Source organism: Cebus imitator, unplaced genomic scaffold (assembly GCF_001604975.1).
Source record: "Cebus imitator isolate Cc_AM_T3 unplaced genomic scaffold, Cebus_imitator-1.0 Scaffold279, whole genome shotgun sequence".
NCBI lineage: Eukaryota > Metazoa > Chordata > Mammalia > Primates > Cebidae > Cebus > Cebus imitator.
Window position 1 is genome coordinate 3,504,862 of NW_016107594.1, and position 6,103 is coordinate 3,510,964.

General features: G+C 43.3%; 1 pseudogene; it reads right to left on the reverse strand.

Annotated features, from left to right (window-relative positions):
* Positions 1–486: 486 nt before the first annotated feature.
* On the reverse strand, positions 487–3,198 carry LOC108284449 (annotated as a pseudogene).
* Positions 3,199–6,103: the final 2,905 nt, after the last annotated feature.

Here is a 6,103-nt window from a genome sequence, read left to right on the forward strand (position 1 = left end):
TAGTGTGAAAACACTACCCATAAAGAAAAAAATGTTAAGAACTAAGGTATTATCCTGTTAGAAAACTCTTGATATTAATAAAATTTAAGGTAAGTAGTTCCTTCCTTATGATTTAATATAAAAACATTTGCAAAGACGAGGAATTTACTTGGATTTCTTTGTCATTTCTTCTTTTTTCATCCTCATGTATTGCCCTTGGTTCACTGTATCTGTCTGAATACACTGCACTTCAGAATCATTGTAGTATTGTTTGTGGTACAACAGCCTCATTAAACATTTCACACTGTCAGGCTACACAGCATCTGTATCTTGTGTTTAAAGGTACTTGTAGATAATACAAATTGTGGTTACCTGTGAACAACTGATCTCCTTTAGTGTTTTGGCATTTTAGGTTACTTTAATCACAGCAATTCCAAAGTTTTAAATTGGACAGCAAATGTGAATTTTCTGCGCAGTGTGTATATTTCTATTAGCATCATCTTAAACTTAAACTCCTGTGTTTTGCAGCTTCTCAATAAACACAGGGGGTTTGTCCACTTCTTTAGCAGCAACCACAAGCTCCAGGCTGACTGAGTTCTGTCTTGCTCGGTTGGTGGCTATGCCTGTGTAGATGCCGGGATCATGTGAGGTGACTGGCTCTATGATCAGAGAGTGCACCCCATTCTCACATGCCAGCATCTTGTGAGCATTGTCAGGGCTTATGGGCTTCCCGTCTAGTTGCCAGCTTCGATCTGAGGTTGGTAACCCACTGACCTTAAAGTGCATTCTGCAGAGTTTTCCTTCTTGAACAGTCAGATCTACAGGAGCTTGCAAGAAGTGAGGTCTCAAAAACCGCCCCTGAATTGGTTCATTTTCATCTCCACTGTCCCTGGATCTAGAACGAGACCTTCTGGCATGAGGATAGCCTGAGGGAGAGCGGGGACTTGGACCTCTTTGGTTGACAGCCTGTACCATTAGCTGTCCAGTACAGTGCCTGCAGTCTGAGGGTTTGCACCCATAATTATATAACTCCCATCATCATCTAGGGTGGAGGCTATAGTATGGCGGGAGCTGTGGGTAACACCCCCCACGGGCACTGAGGAAGGAAAACTGTGGAGACCCCAGGCACAATTAATGCCTGAAGTATAACTTACTACTTACATATATCTAGCTTATATAATCATACTTAATACTTATATCTAGCATACTTAGTTCTATATAATCTTTCTGTATAATCATATAGGTATTGCAGTCAGAGCCATACTGACACATTTAGTGCTGATTTATAGAATCCTTCTATATAACCATAGTAGTTTGTAGTAGGAGGAATGCCTAGAGCAGTCACAGAACAGAAGCAGTACATGGGAAAACAGCCAGACCAGGACAAGAACCAAAGACCCAGGCGGTGGCGTCTCTGCCTGAAAGGGCATACGCTGTACAGCAGGCCTGTAGCAAGAGTCTCTGCTCCTGAAAAAGGAGTTGTAGTACCTTGCATCCAGTTCCCGTGGAAAGTTGGCCTCAGGCCTGAGATCCTGTAAGTAACCGAGGGAGAAGAACCCTCCGGTGTGACCAGTCATGGGGGCTGTACACCCTGTCAGTCTTTTCTCCCCTCTGTGCTAGCTCAAATCATCCTCCTGTAAATATCTTAAGAGAAGAGCACAAGTCTGTCAGCTCCCACTGCACTGGCTTACAGTATTCTTCTATTAGAAATCCTTTGAAGTCTCCAGCCAGATAAGAAGTGTTGTGCACGACACCTGTTGCACACAACCCACCTCCTTGCCTCCGTGACCTAATTGGGGTGGACCCCTTTTCTGTATACAACACTCTACTACTGCGCACGGCAGGGCCCCCTACTGCGCATGGCCCATCTCTCTGCCCAGGTGACATAATGGGGTGGCCGCCTTGCTTGTGACTCATGCGAGTATGTATGCCCTATCACTAAGCCTGTAGATGATGACCTCACTCATGACCCTGTCCCCTGCTTGTACCTAATAAATAGAGATGCTTCTGTGCATTTGGGGGCTGCCGCTGTTCTCCTCTCACAGGTTGCGTGGCCCCCCAAGTCCAGCTGCTCTTCACCAGTTCTTCACTGTCCTGTCTCTTTATTCTTGGATTCTGCACCTCGGCACAGCATAAAGGACACCCCACGACCCTGTGGGGCCAACAGCCCTACAGGGAGCAGGTGCCATTGAGATCTCTTTGATGGTGGAGTGATCACTCTTTGGAGAGATCTGCTTCCCATCTTTAAACCAATAGATCTTTGGCTTTGGATTTCCAGCCACTCTACATGTGAAAGTTTCCGGCGTTCCCTCAAGGATCTTGTAATTATTTCAGCTTCATCTCAAAGAATGGTGCGTTCCATTTTCCACAGGCACATCTCCAAACCGAACTTCATCACCTGATACATCCACAGGAGCTCTTTCTAGCCTGTTCTCCAGTCTCTGCTTGCAGTTGGAGACTTTGTGTTCCTGACGAGCTGTTTCCTCTTCTGGCTCCTCAGTACTGAAGACAGTTGCACCGGCAGCACCTGGTAGCCTCCAAGCCCTTCCTTCTTTACGTGTCTGCCTCCCTGGCCTGTTCAGGAGGGTCTTTTTTGAAGCAAGTGTTTGCTCTAGGTCTGGAACGCAGCATGCCTTGAATCTCCTCATGGGAGGCCATTCTAGCAGGTCTACTGGCCTTCTTGGGAAATCCAGCGGGGGTGACGCCCTTGGGCAGCCCTAGGGCATTGCCTGCGGCCAGGGTTATGGCGGGGAGGAGCCCTGGGATGTCTGGCCCGGGCTGGGGAGCGCGAACACGTGGGGCATGGGGAAGGCCATAGTGGGGCTGAAGACCAGGGGCCGCGGCGGGGGAACAGGAGGCTGTCGGAGCCGGGGCTGGAGGCCGTGTCCCACCAGGCCGCGGCCCAGGCACTGCGCAAGAGGAACTAATTGGGGTGCGCCTAGGTGAAGGAGCCGGAGGACTGCCTGGAGGAGGCAGTGCAGGAGGCCAGCAAGCTCGTGGGCTCCAGGGACGCGGCGGCACCAGGTGGAGCTCGGGGGAAGGGCGGCGGGGCTGCCAGGTGCCGGCCTCCAGCTCCAGTCGGATGTGGTTCTGGAGTTGCTGGATCTTCAGAGGGTCCCTCCGCGTCCCACTGCTTCCGATTCCGCCTTGGGGACGAGCCGGGGCTGTGCGGACTCCGCTGATTTTAATTATTTTCTCATCTATGAATGCTCTGCACATGGGAGCTGGCCCAAGTTACTACCAATGCCAAGATATACGAAAAAGACTAGATCTTTCAGTGCATATCTGATGTTTAGTAAATAGACAAAATCTCACAAGGAGAAAACAAGAGACTTCCTAAGTCATCATTATCAAATGTGGAGAAATTGACAATGGTGAGCTGAGTCAATCCATCTCTCAGTAATGCTCCTATTTCCCCTGTCACTTTGAGACTGTTTAGAGTATATCGTACTTGGGACAAAGTCTGAAAATATTTTAGTTTATGAGCGATTTCTTTCTATCTAAACCTTGTCCAGAATATCCATTTGAGACACAGGCTGAAGATTCTTTTGTAATGTTACCGAAGGAGCCTGCCTAAAAATAAAAATATCAGAAAATTGGGTAATTTGGTTAAGAATCCCATATCTGGTGGGTTTTTTTGTTTGTTTGTTTGTTGGTTGGTTTTTGTTGTTGTTGTTTTTGAGACATGGTCTCTATGACTTGACATTGATCCTAGAGAGAGAGAGACAGGGTCTCCCTCCGTTGCCCAGGCTGGAGTGCAGTGGTGCAATCATGACTCATTGCAGCCTCAACCTCATGGGTTGAAGTGATCCTCCCACCTCAGCCTCCTGAGTGGCTAGGACTAAAGGTGCATGCCACCATACTTGGATAATTTCTTTTATGTTTTGTAAAGATGAGGGTCTCCCTATATTGCCTAGACTCATCTTGTACTCCTGTGCTCAAGCAATCTTCCAGCCTTGGCCTCCCAAAGTGCTGGTGAAGTCTGTATCTGGTTCTATGTACTCTTCAGAATAGGGATGAAATTTATTCTATTGTTGAATTGAGCACTCTCGGCCACTGGCCAAGGAGTGGATACAATCCCTGATCATAATCTTTCTATTTGTATAGTTGTGTTCAGAGATGTGATTTCCAGAATCTTAAATGACTTTGCACATCTGCTGCCCTGTCAAGTGCTCTCACAAGGAAAAGATCACTCGAGGAAAAAAAAAAAAAAAAACTGACTTTCATGGACATTTGAGATAATCAGCCCTAGAAATCTGATATGTGATTGTAACACCTCAAAGATTAGTGAAAATCCGGATTGATTATGCCTTTAGTTAAAAATGTTCTGTCCTTCTGCCTCCTCATTAGGGAAACTGAGGCCAAAAACCACCATCCCACAAACAGCAGACTGTCTAGTTGAATACCACTTTCCCGTTTCATTGTCTTTATGTTGTACCTTAACAATTCCAAGAAAACCTTTATTTTACATTATTGACATTCCCCAAAGACCCACCAATTCTTTGAGAAAAAGCATCAACAGAGAATTCAACCCTTAAGAATCATTAAATCCTTCATGTTAAAATCCTTTCCTCACTGTTTCTGCCAATTCTACAACCCTAAACTCTTAATATCATGATTTTCATCCAATTCCAAACGAACCCTTGAATTGAAACATTTGCCTTAAACCACATTCATATTCTCAGTAAATCCTACCTTGTACTTTCCTCTACAGAAAACTACCAGAGTTCAGTCAAGGTAGTATTTTTCCCTCATCTCAGTAAACAATAAACTGAACACTGTTTTATCAAAAGGTTGGAGACCTAGCATTTAACATTATTATGGCTTCAATCAGATCTACTATCATTCTACTATCCAGAAAAGGCTTAGCCTTTTTGAGTTTATGCTAGCATGTTGTGATGTAAGGGTATAGAAAATGTGGTCCTGATAATTTGATGAGACAACATATTTTAAATACCTAGTAAACTATAAAGCTGAATACAGATGTATGACAGGGTTACTATCATCATTACAAGAGCAAGACTGCCATCTAATGACAGCCAAGCAGATAACAGTTACTCTATCCCTTTTAAAGCAGAAATGGAGTAACAGGATCTCCTGATGAAGCCCACCAAGTGAAAACAGATCACAATTTTTATTCTCACTACAGTGTTATCAAAACTGTTTTGAAATAGAATATTTTGAACCTCTGTTATAACTGCTCCTCCTAGTAACCAAACATCATTGAGAGCTTTTATAGTGGAAACAGTAGGTAGGCATCAAAGCCACATAGGCATCATTGAAACCCAAGAACAGCTCTGTCATCATGCACAAACAACAGTGCTCTTCTGGGTCTCCCTTCCTTCATCTATGAAGAGATAATATTGACACTTTCTGCAAGTTGCTGTGAGGATTAAATTAGATCATCCGAAATGCTTATAAATTATAACTTACAAATAAAGCAAAACCTGAAACAACTAAGTGCCTAGGCCAGTGGCTGGTACAACGTAGATGCTTCAATAAATAAATATAGTTAATTTCAACTTCTCAGTGGAGTCAAAGACAAACATATATTAAGTGATACCCATAACTTAAAAAGCTAATAGAAAAAGGAGGTCAGTTTAAAACAAATGCTTCAGTGAACGTGTGATTTTAACATTTTATATGAATAAATTTTATTAGTCAACAGAATCAAAATGACTAATCACTGAGCCTAGAAATACCATGTTTGAGTCCAGCGGGGGTATTTATTCCTATAATACTTTAGCACTCAAAGCTCCACTTTTCTCAAATGAAAAAGTGATACTGTTTACCTCATCTGAAATTAAATCAGCATCTGAACAAATGCCAAGAAGCAAGGTGATTTTTCTGTCAATAATATTGCAAAACATATAATTACAGATTAAGAAGAATATGACACCTGTGCATATTCTCTACTGTCTGCCATGGCACAGGGGATTACTATAATTCATTATTATCCACTTCCTTCTGGGAAGTATATCTACTTAATAAACAGAAAGAATGTGTGTCATTATCTCAAAGAAACACTTTATAACGTGTATTATTTTTAAAGAGTAATTTTCTTTTTACACATACAGTTTAATATATTAGGTAAAGATCTGAGTCTTATCCAGAAGTCTTCAGA